This window comes from Dermacentor variabilis, chromosome 6 (genome assembly GCF_050947875.1).
Source record: "Dermacentor variabilis isolate Ectoservices chromosome 6, ASM5094787v1, whole genome shotgun sequence".
NCBI classification, from domain to species: domain Eukaryota; kingdom Metazoa; phylum Arthropoda; class Arachnida; order Ixodida; family Ixodidae; genus Dermacentor; species Dermacentor variabilis.
The window spans coordinates 166,404,353-166,419,327 of NC_134573.1; the positions used below are offsets into that span (position 1 = coordinate 166,404,353).

The 14,975-nt window shown below is 48.0% G+C and overlaps 1 protein-coding gene across 3 annotated transcripts in view; it reads left to right on the forward strand.

Moving 5' to 3' along the window:
• LOC142585679 (metabotropic glutamate receptor-like) overlaps nucleotides 1-14,975 on the forward strand; it is a 285,137-nt gene that overhangs the window by 52,420 nt on the left and 217,742 nt on the right. The window lies entirely within an intron of this gene.

Genomic DNA, 14,975 nt, shown 5'->3' on the forward strand with positions numbered 1-14,975 from the left:
CTCTCTAATGAGGCGATAACTCTACCTCTCTCACTCCTTTCTTTCTTTCTTTCTTTCTTTCTTTCTTTCTTTCTTTCTTTCTTTCTTTCTTTCTTTCTTTCTTTCTTTCTTTCTTTCTTTCCCTAGTGCGGTAATTGTACTTTTATTTGACGGTGAACACAGGGGGGGTTTGATTTCGTCGTGAACATTACAGGGTGCTGCATAATACTCAAACGAGTTCTCCATTTCCTAAGCCCTACTGGCCTGAGTTATCGGTCATGATGGACATTTTTGATTACTCACCGTCATACGACCGAAACCACGAACATTTTTTTCGTGTACCCTGCGGCAAGCGTCAGACATTGCGGGTTTTTAGTTCTACTTGGCCCTTCGCGGTCCCCGCCTCAGGAAGCGCTGCATATGAAGCCATTCTGCGGACCGGTAAAAGAAGTCTCTGCTGAAGGGAAGTTGGAAACGCATCGAGAGAAGTAGTAAACCGCAGAACGAATAAAAGAAGTAACAAAACAAAAATAAGGCTCTGAAAAAAAAAGAGAGATAGAGCAAATGCGAAACCCCATGACGAAAGGGGAGACGCAGCCAGGCCATCTCGACGCTTCCGGAACGTTGTGGCTGTGTTGAGCATGCGCACGGTGAAACGCGAACTGCTGAGACGAGCGAATCGAGGTTGGGCGGGCTCCGGTTTCAAGCGCCGGGCGCGACAACGGGCCAGAAACAGGCTTCGCTTCTTTCTTCCGCCTCGCCTGCGCCCGCGCGCTCGTCCGCAAACAAGGGCAAACACGACGACAGTGTGCGACGGACAAGAGAAAATTAACGAAGCGGAAAGAAAAGAAAAACTGAATATCCCATCTGAGCGACTAACGTAGTACATCGCTTAAAAAGCAAACGAGAAAAGCACGAGAGCAAGGGAGTAATACGGCGAAAGCCTGCAGAAATATATATTAGAGACAGGTTGCGAAGGGGGAGGGGAGGGGGGGGAAGAGAACGGGGTCCACAGATCCATTTCTGGGAGCCCCGGCGGAGGAAGGCGCCGCGAGCTTCCTCCTCAGCAGATGATAGAGAGAGACCTCGAAGGGAAGGTAAGAAATCGTAGCTCCTCGCGCCCAGCGGCATGGGTGGCAACGAGAGCCCTTCGAGCGGCGCACATCACCGACGTCTGTTTATCTTAGTGCCGTGCGTTGCGTGGCCTGCAGGACTCATCTCGTTGCTTCCGCACTCTTTGTCGTCCCGTCGCGTTCCACATTTCTTTTTTCATTATTATTTCCCTGATATTGTTTCGCCCGACCTTCTCTCGCACTAAGCAGCACTCCGCCGACAACGGCGGTTCTCGCGACCGCTTCCAGTGTTTTTCAGTTTCGTGTAGCCCATCGTTCTGTCCTATATGTCTCACCCCATTCACTCCCTTTCCTTTCGAAAAAAAAAAGTCTAGTTTGTAGTTGTGCGAGGTCTCTTGAATAGGCCTGCGCGGGTAGTAACTTTCGAAACCGAATCGAATACCAATCGAATCGAGTATTTTTTGAGGTCTTGGAACAATGAGCACTCGTGTTGACTTATAGTGTGGAACTGTCTTCTCATCCTACTATATTCACAACGTTGGCCCGTTTCTATCATCAGATTACACTTCATGGAAATCTGTTTAATGGAAGCACAAATATAAGCACCAGGATCGAATAAGCAGTTGATTCCCAAACTCGGGACTTATTGGTGAGCGCGCCTGATGGAGATTTGGGCCGGCAATATCTGGTTTCTCGACTGACCTATAGCGTTGTACATTACGTACCTTCTCGCGTTTTATGTCGATATTTATTTGCCGCGAGCTTGTTGCGCTGTTATGCTTGATCGTGCGCAGGAGGCAATTATAGAACCATTAAAAAAATATTCCTATTTATGAATAGCCACGACTTGATTCGAAAACCGACTAATAGGGAAATATTCCATTTGTTATTCGAAAGTTTTGAATATTCGCACAACCCTACTCTCTGTGCACGCTTACTCCTTTCTACGCTGATCCCTCCTCACGGTTACATCTCCTCAACCTGCCTTCAAGACGCGAATCGCTTAAACTACTGTCCTAAACGATACAGTGTGTGACGTTGGTTCTGTTTTGCATTTTCTTTTAAATTAAAACTTTAAAGAAATTGAGTAGCCGAGTACACCTTCTCTCAAGCTACAAATGTGAGCGTAGCCGATATTAAATGTAATTACCGCCAGTGCATGCGACCAACGTAAAGCGCGAACGAACTCATACTTTTCAGCGATCCCTTTTCTGACAGTTAGTCGCCAATGGTGATGAATTTATGCATCGCTGATAGTATCTTTCAGTCAGCACCTACAGTGTTGAGAAGATAATATATGAGAAGTAAACTAGGGTATCTGACATTTAATCAATATTAGCACCAGCAAAATGTTGTTCCATCGTGTTTACATTCTCAAACACTAAGGGCCCGTAATTGATTTACATTTGAGTTTCTCCCATGTTATTCACGCTATTCTCAAGCAACTGTCGGGCTATTCGTGAATCTGATATTTCAGCAAATGAAGCCAGTTCCACAGACGAGCACACTTCGGTCCAGCGTGCTCGAGCGCTGCGCTGTGTCTCAACAACATAGTAATAACACAGCAGCCGCTGAACTCAACGCATCGGGCTGAATACTGTAGCGGTGGTGCGTCCGTCCAGATACCGCTGTTTGCGATCATTTTCTCTCAAAAGGGCCAGCAACCGGCAGTTGTCAATTTTTCCTGTTTCCTTATTTTTTTGCGTCGCAGTGCACTGAATCGGCGCTCAAGACAGGAGTGCTCTTTAGACAGGCGTCATGAGATTTAAATTGCTTGTCATTCCGCACAACCAACAGAAGCAGGAACGTGAAAGTTACAGACTCACAACACCGCGTTTTCTGAGAAATCGTAACGGAGTTTGCGACTGTATCTTTCCCTCAAAAAGAACAAAAAATATAAGAAAAAAGTATTTTTAGCACGATATTAAATCATTTACGTACTCATCAATTGCGTTGTCGATGAAGCACTGTGAAAGTGGCACTTTCACACTTGACCATCCTTAGAGTGGTGTATTAGGCGCTAGGCAGAACAAAAGAGAAGAGGACGGACAACGACGCCAATGCTCATTTCTGCTTCGCGCCTAAGAGACCACGATGACCTTATACTCCTTAGTTAAAATATCAGCTCGCCATCCTCAGTGCGTCATGCCAAAGGAATTTGCATCATAATGTGAACCACTCCAGAAACGCGCTCGCAGCTTCTTCCCCGGAAACCATGAATAGTGACGATCCACGAATCGTTCATCAAATGTCCTCCTCCTTACGTCTCTTATTCGCTTCGTCGATTGAGCCTTGCAGGGCTAGCGCAATATATATTCGACCAATCTTCACTCACCGTCGTCCCACGCTTTGCTTCACAATTCATTGCCCTTTAGATAAACCGATGGGGGTAAAAAAAAAGACAACAAAAGGAAAACAAAACTCGAGATGCAGTTTTTCAATGCACAGGCATTGCGTTATCTTTTCCCATTCTTTTATTTCATAAATTCAAATTCCGCGTAAAACGAGGACAGCTGCCGTCGAATCCGATTCGTTCCCCATCACCTTCACGAACGCGCGTCGTAGTCCTCGACTACCGTGCCTAAACCGTTTTGAAAGCGGTTATGTTTTCTAATAATTTATTATTTCTATCTTTTGGTATTTCTTTTCTCAAACCGCTGAATTGTTGACGCGGCAGGGCACAGGTCCTCTAGCGCGACGACGTGGCATATCCCGGGGGCTTGACCGCGCCGACCACCAGCAAAGTGAATTTGCTTCGATGGCGTTGCGGCCGTTTCTTACTTTGTTTTTCTCTCGAAACTAATCTTATCGGAGCCAAACGGGCGCGCGCGCAGTGGAAAAAATAAGATAGCAAAAAAAAAAAGGAGTTCGTCCTCCGTCTTGCTGCAGCATTTGGCCGCTGTACGGAAGCTCCTAACCGTTATTTCCGGAAGAGTCGCATTTCTAGACGTATACCTATACAAGAACACACGAGAAGGCTAAATAGAACGTGTGGCAAAAGAAATAGGTTGAACGAATAGTTACCGCTGTTTACGTCTGCTCGCCACAGTTTGACCAACTTTCATTCTCACGACCGAAAATGGTTGTTAAATCAGCATGGGGTCGAGTGATCGAGTCGTAGAGCCTATAGGGGGCGAGGCGAGCCTTCTAAATGGACTCCCTAGTAGGACGGAGCGCTCACTGTGGAGAGGAAAACACGGCAAACATGAAGATGACAAAAGGGAAAAGAATTTGCATTGCGCATATGCGATGATGTACTGGGATGTCGTCGAGGTTCACTGGGGGCATATGTCGTGTTAAGAAACTGCAGCGCCACAGAGGCAGTTGTTGTCACATGGGCAGACGTTCGCTCGTAAAGATTTTTCATGGAGCTTACATATCGCGGAACGAGGCCCAAATAGGGACGCGGCGCATACTATGGAGGACAGTTGAATTGGACACACTCTCTGCAATCTTTTTGTTTAAAGTCCTTCATTGCACCTTCCGGCGTACGCGTCATGTCTACTCTCACCCTCTTTTGTTTTCTACTTCTTTTAGTTCCCCTTTAAATTTTATTCCTTCTCCCACTCTGTTGTTATCTTTCTCTCACCAAAGAAAATAGATCTAATGAGACACACAGCCCCAAGGATGGGGCAGAATTATGTGTGTCTCCGGGTGCCTGTTCACGTGCCTGACATTCCTTGTAGTGACCCACCACTCAAACTCTAGAAAACGACCGAACGAAGTCGTCTTCACGACTTCATCGAGGGGACACGTTTCGGCATCCTCTTTCGCAATCCTTTTGCCAAAGCATTCCTACCTCGGGTCGTCGATAGGTGAAGGCCGGGAGTGTATAGCACGCAGGGAAGACGCGCCGTTCCAAACTTGAGGAAAAAAGAAAGAAGCGACGCCCTCGGTCGCCTCCTCTCCCCAGCTCTATACACGCGGCCGCCTTGTCGTGGTATAGACGCCACGTTGTTATCGCGCGGCGGCGGCGGCGGTCTCCGGGCGTTCGTCCAATTAGAGGCTCAAGCCCGGGCCACAACGCGGATGCCGTGCCCGACCGTCGGGCGGGCAGGCCGGGCTCTCTCGAAACGCGGCGGGCGAGACGGAGAGCTCAGCGGGGCCTCGGCGGCGACAAGGCGGGCGAGTTAGTCTTTCTGCGCGCCGGACACGTCCGCCGATAAACCCTCCGCGCCACTCGTTGACCCAGCTGACAATTTAGCGGCGCGTTGGGGCGCCACTCGCCGCCCCCGCTTAGCGGAGCCGGCGTGGAAAAAAAGGTGCGCCGCTGCCACCGCCCTGTCTTTCGTTATTGATTCTTTTTCTTCTGTTTTTCCTGTTTCCGGGGGACATTTTACGAGCCTGCGCCGTCTCCGCGAGTGCCTGTCCCGCACGTTCCCATTGGCTTATATCGGTTTGCTGCAACCTTTGTTTTTCCTCACCCTTTATTTCTGTTCTACTTGCTGATAAACGGGCCTTTGGGATGTTATTGTGGCTGCTGCTTGTTTTCGTATTACTTTCCCGAAGGCGTGACGTTCTGTTTACGCGGAGACAGCACGGAGTTGCCGCTTGTGTGTCGTAGGCAACATAGTCGTGGATGTTGGACTGCGCGTTTCTAATGTCGCAGACTCTGTGGCTTACGAAAGCTGAGCTAGCGTTTAGACGATGATGTGACCCGCACCTAATGAGTTAGTGTCTTGTTTTGTCTATAACGGGAAGTGTTTTGTGGCTGTCAACAGCTGAGTCACGTAAAAACAGCCACACATCGCTCCGCGGCAATGGCTTTCTGCAGTTGAACACGACGTCTGACGTTCGTTTACCGCCCGCTGAAATACATGAGCAACGTCCCGGTAGGAGGGAGATTGCGATTGCGCAGAGATATTCGCGCACGTTAAAGATAGCTAGTTTGTCTGAATTATTCCGCGCGTATACTGTAATAAGTGCCTTTTAAAAAGCAAAGCACTGTGGCAAGAATGGGTGCTTGTCTCAGCGTTGTCAGTGCACATCTTCCACTTGGCCACAATCCTGTCATGACGTCGCTGACCCCTCGTTTTATCTTTTGTTTTTCTCTCACGCCATCGTCTCTGTTTTCATCTCTTCAGTCCTAAACTGTCAGTTGACTCAGGAGGAATTGAGAGGAGTCGGTGCATGTCTTCAGAATACGTCATGGCTACAGCGTCGAGGGAGTAGACTATACAGATTAGACAAAAGCTTACCGCACATATTCGTAAAGATTAAACGAACACACAACATTGGCAATATATCATTTGAATTAGGAAGGAACAGCGCCAACTAAGATGACCACGAGAGGGAGAACGACACAGGACCATCCAAGTACACACCATCCAAGTATGCACCATCTAGCCGAAATTAATGTTTTTCTGAATATATCATTCATAACGCCCTAGACAAACCATATATATATCGCTGTCTTAGAATTTGTGCGCGAGATCTTGCGCACTTGTGGAGGCGTGAGCAATGTGCGTGTGCGTGTATCGAACGCTCAAACGCAAACGCACTCTTGGGAATTCCCTTATTGCAAACGGCGTGGATCGTGTGCAGCATGTCGCTGCTTCGTCCTACATTTGTAATTATTTGTTATTTTTCATCCTATACGTTTTATTTTCTTTCGGTGCAGGCAGGTATTGATCTCCTCTTAGTAGCATTTTTCAGCCAGTAATTCTATTTCTCTCTCTCTCTCTCTCTGCGATTGTTGTTAGAAGAAATTAGCACGTCTCGCCTATCATCATCACTGAGATTAGCGTTCCATTAAAGAAGGAAGATCCGCGAAGCCATGGCTTCAATTTGGGCTGTCTACATTTGGGGTCAAACCCGGGAGCGAGCTAGGGACCCTGTTTGGCAGGTTTTGGCACCGAAGACATTATAAACGAGGAGCCGTGGCCTAAGGTTTCAAACATGTCTTTGCTCGACAAGGGCTCACCCTGTATTCTATACTTCCTCCTCTTCTGTCTCGCGCCTCATACAACCCATGCTTCGTTTCTTTGCGTTCAACAACTTATATTTCACCTTTGCGTGCCGCCAGTTGGCAAGCCATTACAATAGCTTTCAACTGACGTGCACTGCTTGATGCGTGTTCTAGGTGTGCTTGTTTGTGTATTCCCGCTCCATTCTGAGCCCGCCCATGGTTGACTAGCCCTCTTGTACGTGTTAACGGGTTCGTTTTCAAATTTGAATGCGCCGAGCAGAGAGAAGAGGTTCGGAAGGGAAGCGTGGGTGGAGGGTTGTTGAATGGTGGCGGGCGAGGAGGCTCGACCGAAACGGGTGTCTCTCCGACAGGCCCGGCCCGCTGAGGGGCGCAGCCCTAAAAATAGCGGCCAGGTAAGCGCGTCCCGCACTCTTCACGGATCGATCGCGGGGAATGTGCTTGACGGGCCTCCGATACAGAGGGAAGGGGCCGGGCGAGGAGTCATCCTGAAAGATCGAGGGGCCACACATTTGAGGTTGGAGCTCGAAAACCAGGCCCGCTTTAGCAGGTTGGACCCGGCGGCCGTATATAAACGAAGAAGACATCCCCACTACGACGGCGACGTCAATCACAACGACGAATCGAGGGTCTCGAATTGCTAGAAGTGACTGTATGACTCTGCAATTAAGACTGTTATCTAGGTCACGTTCACGCGTCAAGTGATGACGCGGTCTATACTGACTATGGGCTTAACAACGGTGATACTGAGTATGGCTACTACTTTCGGGGTAGCTCTTACAAACCGCACTTTAAGGTAACTTCGAGCTGCATGTGAACGTTCGACACCTTATTTGCCTCTCTTGTTTCTCGTGGGTACTTGTGCTTCCCTGTGTGCTCGCCACGGGAAACGCTTCTCTGACTAACATCCAGTTTATATTATCGCGGATGATACGAAAGATTAAATACTGGGTAATGAGATTCGCCCAATGGAAAGCCTTAGGTGGTACTTGCACCAATGATAGCCGGTATGATGGCGATAGCGAGGAGGAAGATGACTACTGTAACGCCAACTACAACCATGATTACCTACTACGATGACAGCACGACGACAATTACCGCGCCGTCGGCACGACAGAAATGGCAACGCCAACGACGACACATCGTTTCACACGCCTTGAACCCGGTATCCAATCCTGGCTGTTGCCAAGCGTGGCTCTCTGGTGGGTTCTTCTCCTGCCCATGAAATCTGATTAAGGTAAAATGATGATGACGCCTCTGACAGGTGCCGCGAAAAGCGCCTGAAGCCCTCTCAACACAATGAATGTGAAAGAAAGGGTAATCAATGGGATCACTGTCAAGGATTTATTCACCATGACCAAAACTCGTTTAGGCTTGCCAATTCTCGACATCCCGTCTCTCCCTTCACACACTGCTTCTCCACCGGCCGCTTCCGCGGCTTCCCCATCCTCTACCCTCTTCGCGCAAGCAACCATGGTGCTGACCTCTCGAATTCAAATGTCAGGCCGCCGCCTTCTCTCGCCCTCTCTAACTCCCTCGTCAAGCTTCTGGCTCGGACGGGCTTCTCCTCAGATAATTCCGTTTTCGTTTTTATCCTTCGCATCCGCTCCTTCTCCGGGGCCGAGCCGATCATATGTGTGCGATCGCTCGCGCGATCTCACACGCGTGCTCGGATCCGCAGAAATGGGCTGGGCCAGGCCCGAGGCCTAGCGAGCGAGAGAGTGGGCGGTTGGGCTTCTCTACTCACTCGGAAAGCGCGCAGTGCTGATGCGGCGCAAACCGTGTCTCTCCCTCTCAGAACGCGCGTCGAGCAGATATATGATGAGGAGAAGGGGGGCGGCTCTGCAGGCGGGGCGGCTGGCTAGCTCCGTATAGCTGTGCGTTGTGGAGGCACAGCGCGCGGCTGCGCACAAGCAGTCACAACGCCAAAGCCTTTTCGCATCCATCGATATCTGATACAGGAAAGCTGCTTCGAGACGAGGCGTGGTCATGCCAGCGGAGGAAAACAAAAGAAGAAAGGAAGTTTCACAGGAAGACAAAACTCCGGAGCGACTCGCGCATGGGTCCTCCGACTGCTTTGCTTGAGAGGAGGCCGTCCCTCTTATGTAGGAATGGGATACGAATGGGGGGATCCAAGAAAGTGCTTCGACACGCTTGTCTTGCATGCTCCAGGGAGCGGGATGTTCGCGTGCCCGCACCTCTCTGGCTCGTGCGTGTTCAGCGTCACTGGATGCACATATATATTCTTTTTTTCTTGCGTGAAATTGTTGCGAGCTCGGGAAACAAACGGAACTGGGGACAAACGCAAACCATCGACTATAGAGACTGTTCACGTATAGCAGTCGCATCATGCGGCGTCACTGTTTGTTTCGCATCGAACACTCAGGTTACACACGTTTCGGACCGCATCTACGATGCTGAATAGGCGTTCAGGCGCGCGAGAGAGCGGCACATTCCTTATTTCGGATCGAAAAGCCAGTTTGCCGGCTCCTCAAGAATTTAAATGCCATGGAAACGTGGAGTGATCGCTTAAACCGCTTAAAACAGTGGCATTTCTTTCTATGTCATCATTGCAATAATTGGTTTTGCCTTTAGGCAGTGCTGGTAGTATATTCCGCGCGACGAAGGGGATCTGTGTTTCTCCCAGAGAAGAACGTGCATTAAGAGTGACGCCACGCAGCCGGTCTTCTCAAGCTAGCCCTGCGTGAAGCATCCCTTTCGCTTTTTCTCTTTTGTAAGTTCAGCCCAACACGTCACCCCGCTCGTCGGAATCGGCCCAGTGTGCTTGGTTCGCGGTGGGCTTTAATCGACGTGTTCGGGCGCCTCGCCAACCGCTCAGTGCACATTTTCTCTCGATATGTCCGCGCAACTTCAATCGCTTCATGATACAGCGTATGCATTTATCATCATCTTTACAACGCACGAGTGCTGCAACAGCTCGTTGCTGTCACACCCGTCGTCTTTCCGGAACAGCATGTGCTGAGCACGGCAAGTGCAGTGGGGAAAGACACTAAGCCTTACCGTGACATGATCCCATTTTGGGACAGCTCACCTGACTTCAAATGTATCGCGCAATGCCCCCTTCTGTAGTGTTTTTGTTCCTTCGTGGCTTCGTGTGCATAGCGTGTCCGTGTATACTAACTATGAATGCATCCTTTCATATGTCATTCTAACCATCTGGAGTGATGTCATGCTGGACGCATGGCCAGACAGACTTCTCCAACATCCACTAAAATATCCTCTCTCTCTCTCTCTCCCTCTCTCTCACTGAGGTGTAAAATGATAGTGTTGTTGCCTGTATTCCATGGTGAAAACAACCAATATGTTTCCCTGGAAAGCGAGGTGAATGCACGTTATGGCAGATTTTAATGCATGAGCATTCTTAGGATGCTTGACGCACTTTGCGGGGGCTATGTATCTATCCGTCTGATGTGCGTTATGGCAGATCTAATACGTGAGCATTCTTAGGATGCTTGACGCACTTTGCGGGGGCTATGTATCTCTCCATCCATGTATGTTCGTACCTGACCGTTGTCACTGGGTGGTCAGTGGTCGAAGGTAACCGGGCCCAAAACCAACCATCGGACCAACTTGGGTCACTGAGCGTGTAGCAATGTGTACACACGTGCTGCTATTCAACGAACCTCTTTCAAGATGACATGGGTCACGGTAGAGGCGGTACTGGACAGGTGCCTCGGTTCCAAGAAATTCTTTGTTTGACGCCGAGCTTTAGTACTGGATATGCGCCGCTAGGTCTGTGCTGGTTTCTAATGAACCTCCTTGACGCCAACTTGGGTCAGTGCGTATGTGCCAGTGGGAATGTGCCGCTCTACAATAACAAAAAAAGATGCCTTAAATTTCAACGATGCTGAGCGGAATCGAGCCCACGTCAGAAGGTTTCTTAAAGGACAGCAACCCGAAGCGTTAGCAAGGCTGAGCCGCAAGTGCACTGGATACGTGCCCCTTTTCAATGAACGCCTTTCACGCCAACTCTTTCGTGAGCTGCACCACGAATGCACTGGGTATGTCCTGCTCTCGCCAACTCTCGCCAACATCTCGCCAACTTGGGCCGCTAAGGATGTGCCACTGAGTGTGCGACAAGCGAGAGAACAATTCAGCGCGTTTGCAGGCACCGGCAGTGCCGCTAGTTGGCGCAGCGTGTCCCGAAAGAGGCCCAGTAGAGGAGACCAGCGACCACATGACGCGTTTCTCAGCGTTCGCGAGCTCCGGCGCGTCATGCTTCGCGGCGGTGGCGCTAGATGGCGCCGAGAGTTTTAGGGAAGCGCGAAAGAGGAGTCCCGCTGCAGTACACGCCTGGTACATAACCAAAACTAGTTTCGACGGTGGCAATACGTTCTGTAGCTACATTGATTCAATGCTAAACGCATTACTATCGACAGTCATTGGAGGATGGGTTCCACCACTTTTTCGAGATTGTGCATTATTCTGTCATGACTGCCTCTTTAATGGCGCTTTCCAGTTCAAACAGGCATGCAGCTGAAATTGCCCGTAGCCCAGTGAGAAAAAAACAAGCATCATTAATTAACTCTGTAAGTACTGTGGACGAGCCGGTCTTGTACACAAAGTTTGTACCACTCAAGCCCAGGGTTTACTGTTATGATATGCCGTTGCATTGATCCATTGGTGTAACCATAATTGGTCATGCCAGAGAATGAGAAGGCGCCATGCAAACAGAAAAAAAAACTTCCCGCTCATGATAATGATCGTAATGTGGTGATGGTGATGATCTCAAACTATGGCGCTACCCGCTAAGGGGGATTGCGTATGAAACGGGCGGCGCAAGAAAGAGCACAAGAAAACGCAAAGAACTGGGAAGCAGAAATTGGCCATCGGTGACTCGGGTCTACGTCCACAACAGAATAAGAACTCCCAAATGGCACTAAGCAAAATTAAACAATTGAAGACAATGACGACCGTGACGACTGATCGAACGGAAATTCACTTGCATTGGGTCTTCTTATCACAGTGCTATTAGCTCACAAATTGTTTCCGGGGAAGGTAATGCCAGGAAGTAGGCCGATCTTCCTGACCTTGCTCTGAACGAATGCCCAGACAGTCGCTGCCAGATATAATGAGATCCAAAACGATGGGCTGCTACGACAGAAAACAAGCGAGGGAAGAAATAAAATGTTATTCTCTATTCGTAATCCTTCCCTACGTTTTACCGCTTCCCTGTACGTGTGTCTGTACGTGTGTTTGAGCTTTGAGGCGGAAGCTCTGGGGGGCTTTCCTTAACCAAATTTCGAGTGTGAAACTAATTCTATGCCAGAGTTGGTTGCTTACACTCAACTACAGTGTGGCTTATATGGGGTTACTTATTCGATTCCTGCTTCAACGCCGTCACGCATAGCTTTTTCTAGAATATTTTGCACAACAAAACACAAGAAAAAATATCCGAATAAGTCTATCAGACTCTAGAGAGTGCAAGAATGACTGGAACGCCGGAGGCTGTTGTGAAAAAGAAGGCGGCTGCAAAATTTACCCAGAAGCTTCCCGCTAAAGAGCGGTGGAATTTGCAACACACACACACACAGAGAGAGAGAGAGAGAGAGAGAGAGAGAGAGAGAGAGAGAGAGAGAGAGAGAGAGAGAGAGAGTGCTATTAGTATAATCAGGTTACTGTTGAATCGCTAATGTGGAATAGTAATTATCTAACAAGTAGTATTTGGGCGATGTAAATTCTAGTTAGAGCAAATTGTGCCGTCGCCTTTCACCTCGCTTCGCAAAGGTTGTTCGAATAGAACATGCGAGCGAAATGTCTCGAGCTGCTTGCAGGAACGAAAATACAAATAATGTAGATTTAAGCTTCAGAACAAGAATACAGAAGCCTCAAGAGATTGCACCAAAGATGCGGATTATGTATTGTTTTGTAATATTGTTGTTTTCAACAATTTCTCTCTCTTTAGTAAGCCCTTAAACTCTTTTGTTTTTCACTATTGATCTTTTGTTCCTCTTTGTGCATAAATTCCCTTGCTTTCTTTTCCTTTTGTTTCTTTTCTTTTTTGTCTCATAACAATCATTCACTGTTTCTCACTTTGGAAGCGGCGGATGAGGAAATAGATGTAAGCAAATTGACGAAACTTTATTACCACTGATTGAAACTTTTTGTGGCAAACTAAAAGAATAAACGCAAAAAGAATGTTTTTTCCGATTATTCTAAACTAATCAAGGAACAACCTCACCGTATTCCTCCCACCAAAGCAACATGCATGAAATGATGCGGAAGCGGAAAGAATGCAGTAAAACACGTTGGGGGTTAGTTGGTGCATAGCTTTCAATATATGAAGCGCCAACAGTGACTGCACATTAGGAAGGAACAAAGACAGGACAAGGTGCTTCCTGTCTTTCTGTGTTCTGTTCCTTTATCCTTCCTTGTGAGCCGTCACTGTTCGTGTTTTATCTGTTGAAAGCGGAAAGAATGAAAGAAACAGTTCTACGTACGAACCACGAACACCACGGTGGCTGCAAGTTTACCGTATCGCAGATTGTAACCTTGAAATTGCACGACATAATGCATTTTTCGCATCAAAAAGGAGGTGTCTTACTAAACGATGGAGCAGTACAAACTGCTACAAAAGAAAGAAAGAAAGAAAGAAAGAAAGAAAGAAAGAAAGAAAGGAAGAAAGAAAGAAAGAAGAAAAGAATCAATATATTCAAACGCGAAGTCTGCTAACCCTCAACTTACGTTCAGATAACGCTGAGGCTAATAAAAGCTGAAACAGCGTTGACATAAGCAAAAAAAAATACAAGAGAAAATTGTTTAACGCATCCAGAGCACAGTGCCTTCAGCGTAAGCTTACCGATGATTGCGGAAGCACTGCCAAATATGCAGGCCCTTCGAGGAGCGAATCTGAATATTGAGTTGCTCTTCCGTACTTCCGGCGCTCTTTGCCGGAAACGTTTGTATTGGACTCGGAATCGGCAACTCTTTTCGGAACAGAAAAGCTTCCTTTCTCGCATATCTTGAGTGAAATGCGCGCCGCCCGTTGTATTGGCGCGCTAACTTGGTTCGGGTCCATAAAATGGCTGCGAAGCACTTGCTCTGATGGCCCTCTGAATAAACGAGCGAAGGCAGGCGGAGCAACTGTGAGACACCAGCGAGGCAAAAAAATCGGTAAGCCTCCACGAAGAAGCCGAGTCTCGCTAATCACACCAGACATTAAAAGCGCTTCGGAGCAAAGTTAGGAGCCGGACTGTTAAAGACGAAATGGGCAGAGTGGGTTATGCAGCAGGGTGGTTTTCTTTCTTTCTTTTTCTTTTTTTGCCGATGCCAACTTTGGAGTTCCTGTTCAACCCCTTGTTTCGCTTTCTGAAGGACAGCTGCCGAAAAGTCGGTGTTTTAACTGACCTTGGACCATGTTTATGGTATGTTGCGTTTTTTATTGTATTCCGTCTTTCCTTTAGACCTGAAAATGATGTAGTCGTCACGTTCGTCTTCGTTGGCGGTCTTTGTCATCTCTCTCGTCTTATGTGCTCGTACATTTTTGCATACATACGTCGTTCACTTCCGCCTGCAAGTTCGCGTGTCGATCTATATCCGCTTGGGCTCGTCGCTTGCCGGAACTTTTCTTCCTGTCTGATATATCCGCTCCGTCGTGCCCATCCATGGTATGTTTATATTTATTTTTATTTCATCCATATTGGTGTTCACGCCAGTCTCAACTTTCCTGGAAGCGCTTTGCCGGAGCCCTTCAATTTTTTATATTACCTTCTACTGGCCTAGCTTAAAGAAAAGAAAGAAGAATAAATGTCGCTGCTATGTATAGAGCAATATGTACAAATATAGCACTTGCTAAACTCAAGTTGTCCCTGTCGCCGAACGTCTAACAAGAGCAAAACAAAAAAAAACGATATTTCTACAGTATTCTATTCTCGTCTCAGGGGCCGCGTTTACAACGCTCGTCGTTCGTAGAAGCGGTGTGGCATCGACGGAATTGTTTGCTTATCATTCGTTTCACGACAACGGTTAGTCCAAGG